The following is a 16,026-nucleotide window of genomic DNA, read 5'->3' on the forward strand; positions in this document are numbered from 1 at the left end:
ACTCTGCTCCTCCCAGATACAAAGAGAATGTTTCCTTCTGTACTTGTAACCAGCACCCACTACTCCACTCACAGCCTGTACTTCCTTGGGCAAGTAGAAAACTCCTTCAGCCTCATATCCTTCTCTCTGAAATGGGGTTACTAATTCCCATCTCAGGAAGTTTCAGGGAGCATGAATGAGACAGCACAAAGATGTAAAGGACTTAGCATAGGGCCAGGACCCCTAGACATGATCCCTTACACAGCACTTACTGAGGGCCAGGCAGTGTTCTGGGTACTTGATATACATTACTTCCTTTAAGCTTTACCAGCCCCGTGGGCTTAGGTACCTATTATCATCCTCCTTTAACAGATGACAAGCCATCTGTAAACCACTGTTCTGATTCTTTTGCAAGACAACAGGACCAGATAAATGGGACAAGCACTAACCACTCCAAAGGGTTTGTCAAGAAAAATAAATCCTAAAGACCTAAGGAATTCATCGCATGGAACAAATTAACTTCTCTCTTATCAAACTAGAAAGTAACATCCCCAGGAGAATTGTGAATGATAGCAGTTCAAACAGTTCCCTGCATTCTGTTGTTCAGTTGAAAAACTCCAATGAGGGGCTCTTGGGTGGCTCAGTTGGTTAAGGGGCTGCCTTTGCCTCAGGTCATAATCCCAGGGTCCTGGGATCGAGCCCCCACCTCGGGTTCCCTGCTCAGTGGGGAGTCTGCTTCTCCTTCTCCCACCCCCTCTGCTTGTGTTCCCTCTCTTGCAGTCTCTCTGTCAAATAAATAAATAAAATCTTTATAAATAAATAAATAAATGGATAAAAAATTAAAAAATTAAAAATTATTTTAAAAAAACAACTCCAATGGAAAAAAGTACATATGCCCTCAAACCTACACAATTATTCTCTGTGCCTCAGCTTAACCCACAGCCATGTCCTATTTACCCAAGTTATGGAGCTCTGATTCTCTGTGGTGAAGAAATCAGACCAGACAGATAGGTTGGGAACATTTGCTTTCTTTCTTTTTTTTTAAATTAACATATAATGTATTATTAGCCCCAGGGGTACAGGTCTGTGAATCACCAGGTTTACACACTTCACAGCACTCATCATAGCACATACCCTCCCCAGTGTCCATAACCCAAGGGAACATTTGTTTTCGAGGGATGTGATATAAAAATCCATAGTTGGGTATAGGCTGAGATAACTCATTGAGATTTTTTTTTAAATTTCTTTTCAGTGTAACAGTATTCATTGTTTTTGCACCACACCCAGTGCTCCATGCAATATATGCCCTTCCCAATACCCACCACCTGGTACCCCAACCTCCCACCCCCCACCCCTTCAAAACCCTCAGGTTGTATTTCAGAGTCCATAGTCTCTCATGGTTCACCTCCCCTTCCATTTTCCCTCAACTCCCTTCTCCTCTCCATGTCCCCATGTCCTCCATGTTATTTGTTATGCTCCACAAATAAGTGAAACCATATGATAATTGGCTCTCTGCTTGACTTATTTCACTCAGCATAATCTCTTCCACTCCCATCCATATTGATACAAAAGTTGGGTATTCATCCTTTCTGATGGAGGCATAATACTCCATAGTGTATATGGACCATATACATTCCTTATCCATTCATCTGCTGAAGGGCATCTTGGTTCTTTCCACAATTTGGCGACTGTGGACATTGCTGCTATAAACATTGGGGTACAAATGGCCCTGCTTTTCACTATATCTGTATCTTTGGGGCAAATATCCAGCAGTGAAATTGAGGGACATAGGGAAGCTCTATTTTTAATTTCTTGAAGAATCTCCACACTGTTCTCCAAAGAGGCTGCACCAACTTGCATTCCCACCAACAGTGTAAGAGGGTTCTCTTTTCTCCACATCCTCTCCAACACACGTTGTTTCCTGTCTTGCTAATTTTGGCCATTCTAACTGGTATAAGGTGGTATCTCAATGTGGTTTTCATTTTAATCTCCCTAATGGCTAGTGATGATGAACATTTTTTCATGTGTCTGATAGCCATTTGTATGTCTTCATTGGAGAAGTATCTGTTCATATCTTCTGCCCATTTTTTGATATGATTATCAGTTTTCTGTGTGACTGGTGGCATCATGTTACCTGATTTCAAGCTTTATTACAAAGCTGTGATCACCAAGACAGCATGGTACTGGCATAAAACAGACACATAGACCAGTGGAACAGATTAGAGAGTCCAGATACGGACCCTCAACTCTATGGTCAAATAATCTTCGACAAAGCAGGAAAAAATATACAGTGGGAAATAGACAATAATTGGTGCTGGGAAAATTGGACAGCTATATATAGAAGAATGAAACTCGACCATTCTCTTATACCGTACACAAAGATAAACTCAAAATGGATAAAAGACCTCAACGTGAGACAGGAATCCATCAGAATCCTAGAGGAGAACATAGGCAGTAATCTCTTCGATATCAGCCACAGCAACTTCTTTCAAGATATGTCTCCAAAGGCAACAAGGAAACAAAATGAACTTTTGGAATTTCATCAAGATCAAAAGCTTATGCACAGCAAAGGAAACAGTCAACAAAACAAAGAGGCAACCCACGGAATGGGAGAAGATATTTGCAAATGACAGTACAGACAAAAGGTTGATATCCAGGATCTATAAAGAACTCACTGAGATTTTAACTAGCTTTTTGGTTTTACTATTGTTGAATGATGCAAAAGACTGAAACAACATTTGGTAGTTTGCATTTTTGATTGCCTTCTTACGCTCCACTTCTACCTTCTAAGAATGGATAACCAGACATTCTGCACTCCTTTGCCACAGTGTGGGCTGCAGGGCTGAGGCAGAAGTTGCCTAAAGAGAACGTTCTTTCTTTGCCAGAATTTTCCAAAAGCCTTGTGCTATAGAAACAGCAACAATAAAAGCTAATGCATTCTGTGTGAGTCACAGATAAAGGTGGGGACAAGCGTGGCACAAGCAGCAAGAGGAATTAAGAAGATTGTCCCAAGCTTGATAAAGGGCTGGAGGTCTGTGGGATCTTCAGTAAAAGGATCTCAGGTCTCCCCCTTTCAGAGTTCCAGGAAAGAGGTTGGGTGTCCATAAGAAACACTAGCAAGGTGGCCACACAGGAGCACCTGAGACCCCTGGGTCCCCCACATACTGGGCGATGCAGTAGCTACATCGCCATCAGATCCCAAAGGATTGGCTGGTGAGGTGAAAGTCACACATTAGGGGGCTCCACTAAGGGACTTTGGAAAGGTAGGGGAGGCTTTTGTTGGTGTTCTTGTTGTTGCTGTTGTCATCGTCAAAAAGAGTGAGAGTTTGGGATGCCAAAAACACCCTACAGTGCACAGGACAGTTCGACACCACAAAAACTTTTCCACCCAAAATGCCAGTAACACTGAGTTGAGAGAAACTGGTGGACAATGGGTATCAAACTGGAAACTAATTTGGACTAATAGACCAAGGATCACCCTTGAACACTGTTCTGTGAAACAGCCCCAGGAACCAGACGCCAGAACTTTGTGAGTGAGAGAAGGAGTGCCCTTATGACTGAAACGGAATTCCCTTCAAGCTAGTGGGATGGGAGTTCAGAGTTGGATTTAGGTTTATTTAAAAGAAATAATGTACTATATGTTAGCTAATTGAACACAATTTTTAAAAATTTTTAAAAATTAAAATTAAAGGGGTGTCTGGTGGCTCAGTTGGTTGGACATCTGCCTTTGGCTCAGCTCGTGATCCTGTGGTCCTGGGTTCGAGTCACATATCAGGCTCCCTGCTCCCTGTTAAGCAGGGAGCCTGCTTCTTCTCCCTCTGCACCTCCCCCCTGTTCATGTTCTCTCTCTAGTCCTCAAATAAATAAAACTTTAAAAAATAAAATAATTAAATAATTAAATAAAATTTAAATAAAGAAATAAATAGCATGGCATTTCTTACAAACACTGGAGCTTACTAAGAAGACTGATATGCCCTACAGCTATTTCATTTTTAAGAGAATAGTATCAAGGCCTTTCTGAAAGCATGATCATCTCCAATCCTATCTTCCGAATGCTCTTTTTTACTCTATTTTGTACTGCAACAGTTCTGAAAATGGCTTTCTAGATTGCATCTATGTCTAAATGCAGTGAAGAAAGAATCAAACCATGTTCCCGTCCCTAAGAGAAAACCCCATATTTCTTTATTCTGAATTTCTTGTGAAAATGGCAGCAGTCGTTATATTTTTAACGTTTTATTTTTAAGCTATTTTATTTATAATCAATAAAATCTGGTTAAGCATCTGTATATGCATCCATCCCACCTAACAATTGCTACATGTCATAAGAAGATTGGCAAGAAAGGACTCGGGCAATACTTTATAAAGTGATACAAATTATTAGTTTCATGAGAAATGTCCACACATCACCTTAAAAGCTGTAAACAGCCACGTGCATTTAAAAAAAAAAAAAAAAGATCAGAAAGAGACATGAAGCATTTTCAACTTTGTAGAAAAATAAATTTGAGTAAAGAAATAGAAAACTCTTGATGTAGCATCTTCTCTAAAAGTGAAAAAAGATACTATATGGTAGAATTAATATTTAGACCTTTACTAAAAACTTCGATGGGTCAACACATCCCTTTTGTGTTTGGGAGAAGCAGCACAAGTTCAGGTTGCTTGCCCAAGGACAGTAATCAGTGAACGTGGGGTCTATATACTACATGTAGGTTAAGGTGCTGATTGGATTCCATTCTCTTACAAGCACTGTATCTTTGTAAAAAAAGATGTCGCTCATTGAACATTTAGTATGCTTCAGATATTCATCTCACTAAAGTCTGACTAAGAGGTGGATCTAATTTTCCCCCATTTACAGCTGGAGAAACTGAGGGCAGTGACATTAAGTAGCTTACAGAAGGTCACCCAGACTCTGGCACTGACAACTCAAATATGAGCTAATTGGACTATTTTCAATTTCCTTAAAATGTAACGATCATTGAAGAGAGCCCTGGCTTTATCTCCCATACTTCCCAGTACCCCTCCTCTATCATTAACACTGATCACACTGTATTTTTAATTATTTGGTTTAACATGCCAGACATAAGACCCTTGAGGATACTCAACACCTGATCACAGTGCCTGGCACATAGTAATCTCTCAGTAAACCTTTGGTGAACGAACACCTGAGGGAGCCAGGGCAGCCTTGTAAGCTAAAGGACGCATGGCATAGCCATAACACCTGGCTCAGTAAGACTCCACTGTCAACTGCTGGATCACGATTGACTTGGAGTGACGCAGTGGTCCAAAGAGATGAACGACTGAAACTCCACCTAACTACATAGCCCTTGAAAACTCTCCACAGGAGAACTCATGCCTAGGTTAGGTCTATCTCCCTAACCTAGGCATGAAACTCTCATACCTGGTTTTCTCCACATTGCCTACAGCACACTTAACTCCTATTCTTAAATTGTATGGATTCATCTTTTTATCGCCAGCACCCCCTTAGAGCAACTACGCATTCAATCTTTCTTTATCTTCTACCCAGTGCCCTTAGCATTGACCTACAGTTATGATTTATTTATGCCCCTTTTTAATAATGGCTCTCCTTTACCTTAGTATTTATCCACAATCAAGTTTCATGTTCCAAATTTATTTCCCACTATCTTTCCCTTGACCAATTTTAGTATCACCTAATGAGAACTAACGGCTGATGTCCTGATGACCTTCTTCTTTGCTCACGCAGTTCATTTTGCATCAAATGCCCTTCATTTTCATGCTTGAGCCCAGCTCAATTATCATTCTCTCCAGGAAGACTTCACAGACTCATCCCAAATGGATGTAATTCTTTCCTCATCTCAATTCCCATATTTTATCTGTATTTTTCTGTTGACATGTATAATTTTACTCTATAAATTCAGATATTGTTTTATATTCCCTACTAGATGATAAGCTCCCTAAAGGCAAATGCCACCTATTATTCGCTTCCGTATCTTTCACAGCAAGTAGCACAGACTCTTCCACACAGTGGTGCTTTCTAAGTTGAGTAAATAAATGAATGAACAAGAAGTTAAGTGCATCTTTGTTCTGTTATTCGTAGGTCTTGAACCTGGCTTACTAGAAAAGACATTGATCATAATTTAATTTTTCTCAGAAGTAGCTATGAATCTTAGGCAAGTCTCTTAACCTCCATGGGTTCTAGCTTTCTTGTCTGAAAAAGAACATGAACTAGAGCTGCGCTCTCAGGCCAAAATGAACATGTCAATAATATATATATATATATATATATATATATATATATATATTATATAATATATATATGTGTGTATGTCTATGTACACATATATATGAGATAAAATATAATTTATATATAAAGTAAAATATTTTTATAAAATATATATTTATATATATAAAATAAAATACATATATATAAATTATTTTTTACATACATATATGTAAAAAAATAATTCCAAGCAGAGGAAATATGACTCTCCTTACCCTTTGCCTAGTAATTCTCAGTGTTTTTTTCAGAGCTCAACTCATTATCACTTCCACAGAGAAATTTCCCTGATGACCATGACTACATCAAATCCCCCAACATAATGCTCTCACAGAGTTATAAATCTCCATTCTGCAGGACTTAAGATACTGATGACTTCTACTCATTTCTGTATTATTTAATTAAAGTCTATCCCCACGTATCCCCTCTATATTCAATAAAATGAATAAATGAGTTTAATCTATCTTGGAATATGAGATATTACAAAGATAAAGTATTTTTTTTTCAGTAGTTGCCTTTGTAACTTATATAACCATGTATGTTTCAGCACTTAAATGATTTTCAAAGATATGGACAAAAGCTAGGTGATCACAACTTCAAAGAGTTAATGTAATTTTCAAACTATCCAATTTGTCATTTCATCAAAGGTTATATATTCAAAGAATATGGTCTCAGACATTTCTAAGCATGAAACCTAAATTAAGTTCTCTTGTTTTATTTCAGCTTTTTGCTATTTTCATCTGTATTTTTCTCTACTTAAAATAAATGTATCTATAAAACAACTCATTACATGTGTTTTCTTGGATCATTAGGTAAAAATACCAATTTAGAGATTATATTTATGATATAGAAAGCAAACCCCTTATTATAAGCAGAGAAAAAAACAAAAATGTTTCTTTGTAAACAGCCACAATTTAATATTTGATTTTTAAATCAAAAAATAAAAATTAATCATATTAGTTAAGTGAGATATCAATGAAGTCATTGACGTAAATCGTGTAATTCATAAATGCTACCTTTTATGTGAATAATAAGGAAAGACTACAACTTGTCTTAAGAATACAGCTAATCAAAGCAGTAGGAAATAAACTTTGAAATACTCAACTTTATATGAACATTTGAAACTTTTTGGCTTCTTTATCTCATGAATATATCTGAATTAACACAAATATAGTAGACTCAATAAGCTGTAACACTTTATTCCTCAATACATTCCCATAAGCCATTTTGTTGGCACTATAATTGTGAGTTAAATGTATGATCTTAGACACAAAGCCAAAGCTTTGTATCTTCTTTCACATGCTTCTTTCTAAACACTTGGGGAATATTCTTTTCCATAAAATGGAGAACCTGACTGAAACTGGTAACCCATGAACTCTTCCTATCCAATAAAGTGGATTGGCTGTGCCAAATCCTTGAGAGTGAGGTTCTCTCAAAGGACAACTCAAGATGAGCTAAGCTTGCTTATTTTTAAAAATGTATTATTAAAGATAAATTTAAACACAAATGATTAGCATTAAAAAAAAAAGACCATTCATTGTTTTCTTCCTTAACCAAAACCATTTTTCCAGATGTTATATCGTTATCTGGTTCGGTGGAATTTTTGTGTGTCTGTTTGTGATTTCTTAATAATTAGGATATCTGGTACAGTGAGAGAGACAGGGGAATGACATATTATGGACTTGCCAATATAATCCTTAATGTATTAAGTTTCATTACATCCACACCAGAACAACACCACTGGGTCTAGGGAGTCTCCTGAGACAAGGAAATAACCTCATCACACCGATTTAGAAATTACTGAATTTTATCATTTTTTCTGAACAACAAATCAATAAATTTAGGGGTTTCTTTGGAGAGCGGGTTGTTTGTTTTGTTTTACAAAAGCAAAACTGGTAATGCTTTGTAGATTTTTTTTTTAAGGAACTGGAGTTTAAAAGAAGATAAAATTGTGAAGATGACATATTCACATTTTGATATTCTAACCATGTGAACAAAAGAAAACATTCTATAAGACTTGGGCAAATAAATCTAAATAATACAACTGCCTTATAATCTTCTTGCACAAAAATACCATTTAAATATTATCAAAAGTTTCTCATTACTCCTTATTATTAGTACTACTACTAGTAGTATTTTTATTTCTATTATTTATGTATTATATACCCAGACACATTCAGGATCATACAAACCTGCAGCATAAAACTATTATAGGATGGAGGTGACTCTTGAAGAATCTAATAACTTGTATTTAAAGAGCTAAAACAAAATGGATTCTATGTCTTATTTTTCTTGACATGTCCCACTAGACTCCTCCTACTGAGAAGAAATATTAGTACATCCTGCATGGAGATGGCACAAACAAGGTGTGACTGCAGTAAGCAACGGGCCTTATTAACGAACTACAACCAGAAAGAAAGGCCTACACACTTACTTTTTTAAAACCAAAATTTTCATTTGACAGCCATTTACTATTTATTTTAAAATAAATAATTCTGAATAATCTCAAATAATCCGTGCAAAGAAGAAACTGAATCACTAAACCTCTACCCCCATAACCTAACAAAATAGAGACAAAAAGAAAAAAAAAGAACAAAAATGTGTGAGCAGCAGTCAAACGGAGGACACCACAAGTTTTGATAAGGGCCGTCAGAGACAAGAGATTGAAGATTTAGGATATCAACATTCAGCTCCTTTCAAGAAGCACTGCATAGTATTAGAAATCCTAGCAACAGCAATCAGACAACAAAGAGAAATAATAGGTATCCAAATTGGCAATGAAGAAGTCAAACTCTCTCTATTGGCAGATGACATGATCCTTTATATGGAAAACCCAAAAGACTCCACACCCAAAATACTAGAACTCATACAGCAATTCAGCAACGTGGCAGGATACAAAGTCAATGTGCAGAAATCAATGGCTTTCTTATACACTGACAATGAAAATACAGAAAGGGAAATTAGAGAATCGATTCCATTTACTATAGCACCAAGAACCATAAGATACCTGGGAATAAACCTAACCAAAGAGGTAAAGGATCTGTACTGGAGGAACTACAGAACACTCATGAAAGAAACTGAAGAAGACACAAAAAGATGGAAGACCATTCCATGCTCTTGGATTGGAAGAATAAACATTGTTAAAATGTCTATACTGCCTAGAGCAATCTATACTTTTAATGCCATTCCGATCAAAATTCACCCGGTATTCTTCAAAGAGCTGGAGCAAATAATCAAAAAATTTGTATGGAATCAGAAGAGGCCCCGAATTGCTAAGGAAATATTGAAAAAGAAAAATAAAGCTGGGGGCATCACGTTACCTGATTTCAAGCTTTATTACAAAGCTGTGATCACCAAGACAGCATGGTACTGGCATAAAAACAGACATATAGACCAGTGGAACAGAGTAGAGAGCCCAGATATGGACCCTCAACTCTATGGTCAATTAATCTTCGACAAACCTGAAAAAATATACAGTGGAAAAAAGACAGTCTCTTCAATAAATGGTGCTGGGAAAACTGGACAGCTATATGTAGAAGAATGAAACTTGACCATTCTCTTACACCGTACACAAAGATAAACTCAAAAGGGATAAAAGACCTCAACGTGAGACAGGAATCCATCAGAATCCTAGAGGAGAACATAGGCAGTAATCTCTTCGATATTAGCCACAGCTACTTCTTTCAAGATATGTCTCCAAAGGCAAAGGAAACAAAAGCGAAAATAAACTTTTGGGACTTCATCAAAATCAAAAGCTTCTGCACAGCAAAGGAAACAGTCAAAAAAACAAAGAAACAACCCACAGAATGGGAGAAGATATTTGCAAATGACAGTACAGACAAAAGGTTGATATATCCAGGATCTATAATGAACTCCTCAAACTCAACACACACGAAACAGGCAAACATATCAAAAAATGGGAAGAAGATATGAACAGACACTTCTCCAATCAAGACATACAAATGGCTATCAGACACATGAAAAAATGTTCATCATCACTAGCCCTCAGGGAGATTCAAATTAAAACCACATTGAGATATCACCTTACACCAATTAGAATGGCCAAAATTAACAAAACAGGAAACAACATGTGTTGGAGAGGATGTGGAGAAAGGGGAACCCTCTTCCACTGTTGGTGGGAATGCAAGTTGGTGCAGCCTCTTTGGAGAACATTGTGGAGATTCCTCAAGAAATTAAAAATAGAACTTCCCTATGACCCTGCCATTGCACTCCTGGGTATTTACCCCAAAGATACAGATGTCGTGAAAAGAAGGGCCATCTGTACCCCAATGTTTATAGCAGCAATGGCCATGGTTGCCAAACTAGGAAAAGAATCAAGATGCCCTTCAACGGACGAATGGATAAGGAAGATGTGGTCCATATACACTATGGAGTATTATGCCTCCATCAGAAAGGATGAATACCCAACTTTTATATCAACATGGAAGGGACTGGAAGAGATTATGCTGAGTGAAATAAGTTAAGCAGAGAAAGTCAATTATCATATGGTTTCACTTATTTGTGGAGCATAACAAATATCATGGAGGACAAGGGGTTTTAGAGAGGAGAAGGGAGTTGGGGTAAATTGGAAGGGGAGGTGAATCATGAGAGACTATGGACTCTGAAAAACAATTTGAGGGGTTTGAAGTGGCGAGGGAGTGGGAGGTTGGGGTACCAGGTGGTGGGTATGATAGAGGGCATGGATTGCATGGAGCACTGGGTATGGTGAAAAAATAATGAATTCTGTTTTCCTGAAAATAAATAAATTAATTTTTAAAAAATAAAATAAAATGAGAGAACATTAAAAGAAGAAGAAGAAGAAGAAGAAGAAGAAGAAGCAGCACTGCAGAGATGAGAGAAACTGAATCCAGAAAATTCTGAAAATTCTAACTGGTATCTCTCAATAAGAAGTGAAGGAGAATCTTGGGGATGAGATACAACCCAAAGAAAAGGCCAGTAGGATTGTGGGGGGACGGGGCAGGGTTGGGGGAAAAGCCAGTAATGCCTCTCCAACACAACGCATCTTGTCCCTCCAGAGGTAAACCATAAAATACAACTCAAAGGACGCGCCGTTTGGCTATTCCCTGTTTAGGAGGCAGGCTACACACTCTTCATTACCTCAATAAAGAAACAGAAACTGGTATTTACATAAAGGAAAGAGAAAGAAATAAGAAATCATGCAAAAACAATAGTGAAGTCATGAGGCAAAACTACTGTGAAGTTCTTTCCCCTCCATCCTTTAAACACGCTTCACCCAAGGGGCGCCTGGTGGCTCAGTCTGTTAAGTGTCTGACTCTTGATTTCGGCTCAGGCATGATCCCAGGGTCCTGGGATCGCCACATCTGGCTCCTTGCTCAGCGAAAAGCCTGCTTGAGGATTCTCTCTCTTCCTGTCCCTCTGCCACTCCTCTTGGCTTGTGTACTCACACTTTCTCTCTCTCTCAAAAAAATGAATAAATAAAAACTTAAAGAAACAAAACAAACAGGGGCCCCTGGGTGGCTCAGTCATTAAGCATTTATTTGCCTTCAGCTCAGGTCATGATCCCAGGGTCCTGGGATCCAGCCCCACCATCAGGATTCCCGCTCTGCAAGGAGCCTGCTTCATCCTCTCCCACTCCCCCTACTTGTGTTCCCTCTCTCGCTGTCTCCCTCTGTCAAATAAATAAATAAATAATCTTTAAAACACACACACACACACACACACACACACACACACACACTTGAGGCATCTAGGTGGCTCAGTGGGTTAAGCCTCTGCCTTCGGCTCAGGTCATGGTCTCAGGGTCCTGGGATTGAGCCCCGCATCGGGCTCTCTGCTCAGCAGGAGGCCTGCTTCCCTTCCTCTCTCTCTCTGCCTGCCTCTCTGCCTACTTGTGATCTCTGTCTCTCTCTCTCTCTGTCAAATAAATAATAATAAATAATAAATCTTTTTAAAATTTTAAAAAATAACAAAAAAATACACTTTATTCAAAAACCACATGTTGAAGTCACATTAAAATACATAAATAAATAAAGGAAGGAAAGAAGGAACACTAAAGACCCCCCAAATCCTCTCCTCCACTAACAATAAAATCATTGGCAAAAATGGTCAATAACAACCTTTTCAAGACTCTGAAAAAAAAATTTTTTTAGGACTCTGAATATTAACCGAAGGCTTACAGCAATCCAGAGAGCATTTATTTCAGAAAAACACCTAAATCACAGTAAGAACAGTTAGCTTTATGGCATTTTAACTTGACCTAGTCCCATCCCACAGCTCCCAGGTACACAGGAGCCTTGAAAATCAATAGTCTGCAATCACAGTGAAAACCAGGAGTCTCGCAGCCACTAGAGGCTACAGAATGGGGTTAGAACTTCCAAAGTCTCATTACCAGATAATTGTCAGTATTTGACCTACCTGGAAGACCCCATTTTGAACACTTTTTTATTAACTTTTTTAAAATTTTAATTTCAATATAGTTAATATACAGTGCTGTATTAGTTTCAGGTGGACAAGACAGTGATTCAAGAACTGCATACATCATGCAGTGCTCATCATGACAAGCACACCGTTTAAGGAAGTCTTCTTTTCACCTGACTCTGACTTGGAGTTCCCTGTGTGAACAGCCTTGTCTCCGGAGGCATTTGTTAGATGTTTAAGCATCACTGCAGTGGTTAACAATTGGGACAAACAAAAGATTAAGCAAAAAGCCTATCAAGGGAAATCTGGGGAATGAAAGAAATGTCCATAAGGAGCTTTGAAAAACATCAAAATATTCCTGGAAATCTAAAAGGTCCATTGACAGGTATGGGGCTGTTCACTTTACCAGGGTTGTGCACATGCTCAGAAAAGAGCTGAGAAGACCCTTGTTCTCAGCTGTGACTGACCTTGAAGCTCTGCGCAAGCAGGAAGTGGAGCAGAAGGCAGAGTTGTCAACTGCCTGGCTGAGTGTGAAAGATCTACGTCCCAGCACACGTGGGGAGACCCTCGGCAGAAACTGGGAATCTTATTGGTTCCAGGCATTTATGCAAATCTCTGTCCAATCATTAACTGATCACCCTGCTAACAGAGGTCACATACAATGAAGAATACAGACTTTACAGATTTAGCTCAGAAAAATCATTAGGCTAACAGCAACAGCAAACCCTGAAGAGAGAGAAGAATCTGATTTCCAGACTTGCCACATAATATTTTTTTCAAGTCCTCAGACTATTCTTTATTTGCATTTTAACATGAAAACTTTCCTATATGGAGAAGAGTTTGAAGAAAGTATATGATTCCCAGATACCCACTACCTAGAATCTACAATTAACATTACACTGCATTTTTATCACATACCCATCCCTCTATCGACCCATCAATACATCTCTTTTTCTCTTCATTCTTTTACAGTACACCTCAAAGTAGGTTGCAGATCATCAGTATCTGTCCCCCCATTTTAGCAGATGTATAATTACTTAGAGTTAACACTTTTTTAAATTTTTCTTTTCCTTAGGTAAAATTTCTATACAAAGAAATGCACAAAATTTAAGTATACAGAAACTTGTGAAACCTAAATCCCTCTCAAGATACAGAACAAGACTCACCCCCCAAAAGGTCCCTCATACTCTTCTCAGTAAATCTCTCACCCTTTCCTAGCCCCACAGAAGCAATCACTGCTCTGATTTTTCTACCCAGATTATCTTTACCTTTTCCAGACTCAACCATATAAATTGACTCAAACAATATGTACTCCCTTATGTAAGGCTCCTCTTACTCAATACAAGGATTTTTAGAACCATCCATACTATTTTTTAAAATATATTTAACATTAATTTACTACTTAATGAAAACAACTATCAAGATGAGACAGATAGATGTTCACTACGATAAACAAGGGGATTAGGTAGTATTCCAAACGAAGACTAAATTATAGGACTAAGATGATGTGGCACCTTTTTTCCTCTGTGAATTTGCTTTCAAAGAATTAGCTGATACTTTCCCAATAAAGAGAGATGGAATGTCCATTTTATTTAGCACATCAATGTCATTGGATCCAATGCTAATGAGGTCATTAGAGTCAACATTATGAACTATGGCTGCTTTGTATCCTGTTCTCTATGAATTTAAAACCTTTACATCAAAATTACAATCAAGTCTTCTAATCAACACAATGAAAGCACCAGATGAATTGTCTTTCAGTGGTGGAGCCATTATAGGTTCACAGGCATTTTCTAGTTTTGAGTTAATCAAAAAACCTTTTAAACCTTCAGCTGGGAGTCTATAACAAAATCTTGCTGAGAGGTCATCAAATGTCTGAGATGCATTTTCAAAATTATATGCTAAAATGTCTGTTTCTACAGGTTGTAGGTGTAAGAATGCAAAGAGATGGATAGTCAAGATGGTATAGACTTGTATGGCTATATGCGCATCACTGTGAAGAACAGCATCTCGCTATAAAATCACCAGACTAGCTGATGGGGTAAGGATGAAATGCTATCTCCTCTGCACAGTGTCTTGGCTGAGATCCACATGGATGAGACCAAGACCCACCAATGCCTTAAATACAGTTCCAGTCACATTGTTAGAGATGCAAGCAGCTAGAAGGTTGAAAGCAATTACCCAGTCACCAACCTGGGAGCCATGCTGACATAAGCACTCTGGGCCTGACATGAATCATCCCCAAGACTCAGCAAAATTCAAACCTGCCACATAATACTATATTAAATGTGTAACTTTTAACAACAACAAAAATGTGAAATATGCAAAGAAACAAAATTTATGGCCATTAACATGGAAAAAAAGCAGTCTGTTCCTGAAGAAGGCCAACCATTGGACTTACTGGACAGACTTGATTAGTTTCCTATGACTGCCATAACAAGTTATCATGAATTTGGTAGGTTTAACCAGCGTAAATTTATTCTCATATGGTTTTGGGGATCAGAAACCTGAAATGGAGGTGCAGGCATCACCACATTCCATCCAGAGTCTCTAGGGAAGATTTTTTTCCTTGTCTCTTCCACCTTCTGATGATTGCCAGCACTCCTTGGCTTGAGGCTCTATCACTCCAATACCTGCCTCCATCTTCACATTACTTTCTCCTATTTTGTGTATCTCAAAATTCCCTCTCCCTATCTCTTATAAGGATGCATGCAATTACATTTACAGCCAACTCAGGTAATCCAAGATAATCTTCCACCTCTCAAAATCTGTAACTTAATCACATATCTTTCCATAAATTACTCTTCTGCCATGAAAGCCAGGCTTCAAAGTTTAGGACATGAATATATCATCAAAGACAACATTCAGCCCACCACAAAAATTTTAAACCAGCTATTTAAGATATCTTCAAGGAATGAAAGGAAACCATGTCTTCTGAACTAAAGTATGAAAGCAATGTCTTACCAAATAATACCAATAAAGAAACTGAAATTATAAAAAGAACAAAATAGAAATTTCAATGTTTTAATGGAATACTATGCAGCCATCAAAAATAAAATCTTCCCATTTGCAAAGATGTAGATGGAAGTAGAGAGTATTATGCTAAATGAAATAAGTCAATCAGAGAAAGACAACTTTCATATGATCTCTCTGATATGAGGAATTTAAGAGGCAGGGTAGTGAGTCATCTGGGGTAGGGAAGGAAAAAATGAAACAAGATGGGATCCGGGGGGCACCTGGGTGGCTCAGTGGGTTAAGCCTCTGCCTTCGGCTCAGGTCATGATCCCAGGGTCCTGGGATCGAGCCCCACTTTGGGCTCTCTGCTCTGCGGGGAGCCTGCTTCCTCCTCTCTCTCTGCCTGCCTCTCTGCCTACTTGTGATCTCTGTCAGATAAA

At 38.2% G+C, this 16,026-nt stretch overlaps 1 protein-coding gene and 1 pseudogene across 16 annotated transcripts in view; both read right to left on the reverse strand.

Moving 5' to 3' along the window:
• SUGCT (succinyl-CoA:glutarate-CoA transferase) overlaps positions 1-16,026 on the reverse strand; it is an 840,768-nt gene that overhangs the window by 570,062 nt on the left and 254,680 nt on the right. The window lies entirely within an intron of this gene.
• LOC132015395 (E3 ubiquitin-protein ligase RNF13-like) lies at positions 14,030-15,620 on the reverse strand (annotated as a pseudogene).

This window comes from Mustela nigripes, chromosome 4 (assembly GCF_022355385.1).
Source record: "Mustela nigripes isolate SB6536 chromosome 4, MUSNIG.SB6536, whole genome shotgun sequence".
In the NCBI taxonomy this organism is placed as follows: domain Eukaryota; kingdom Metazoa; phylum Chordata; class Mammalia; order Carnivora; family Mustelidae; genus Mustela; species Mustela nigripes.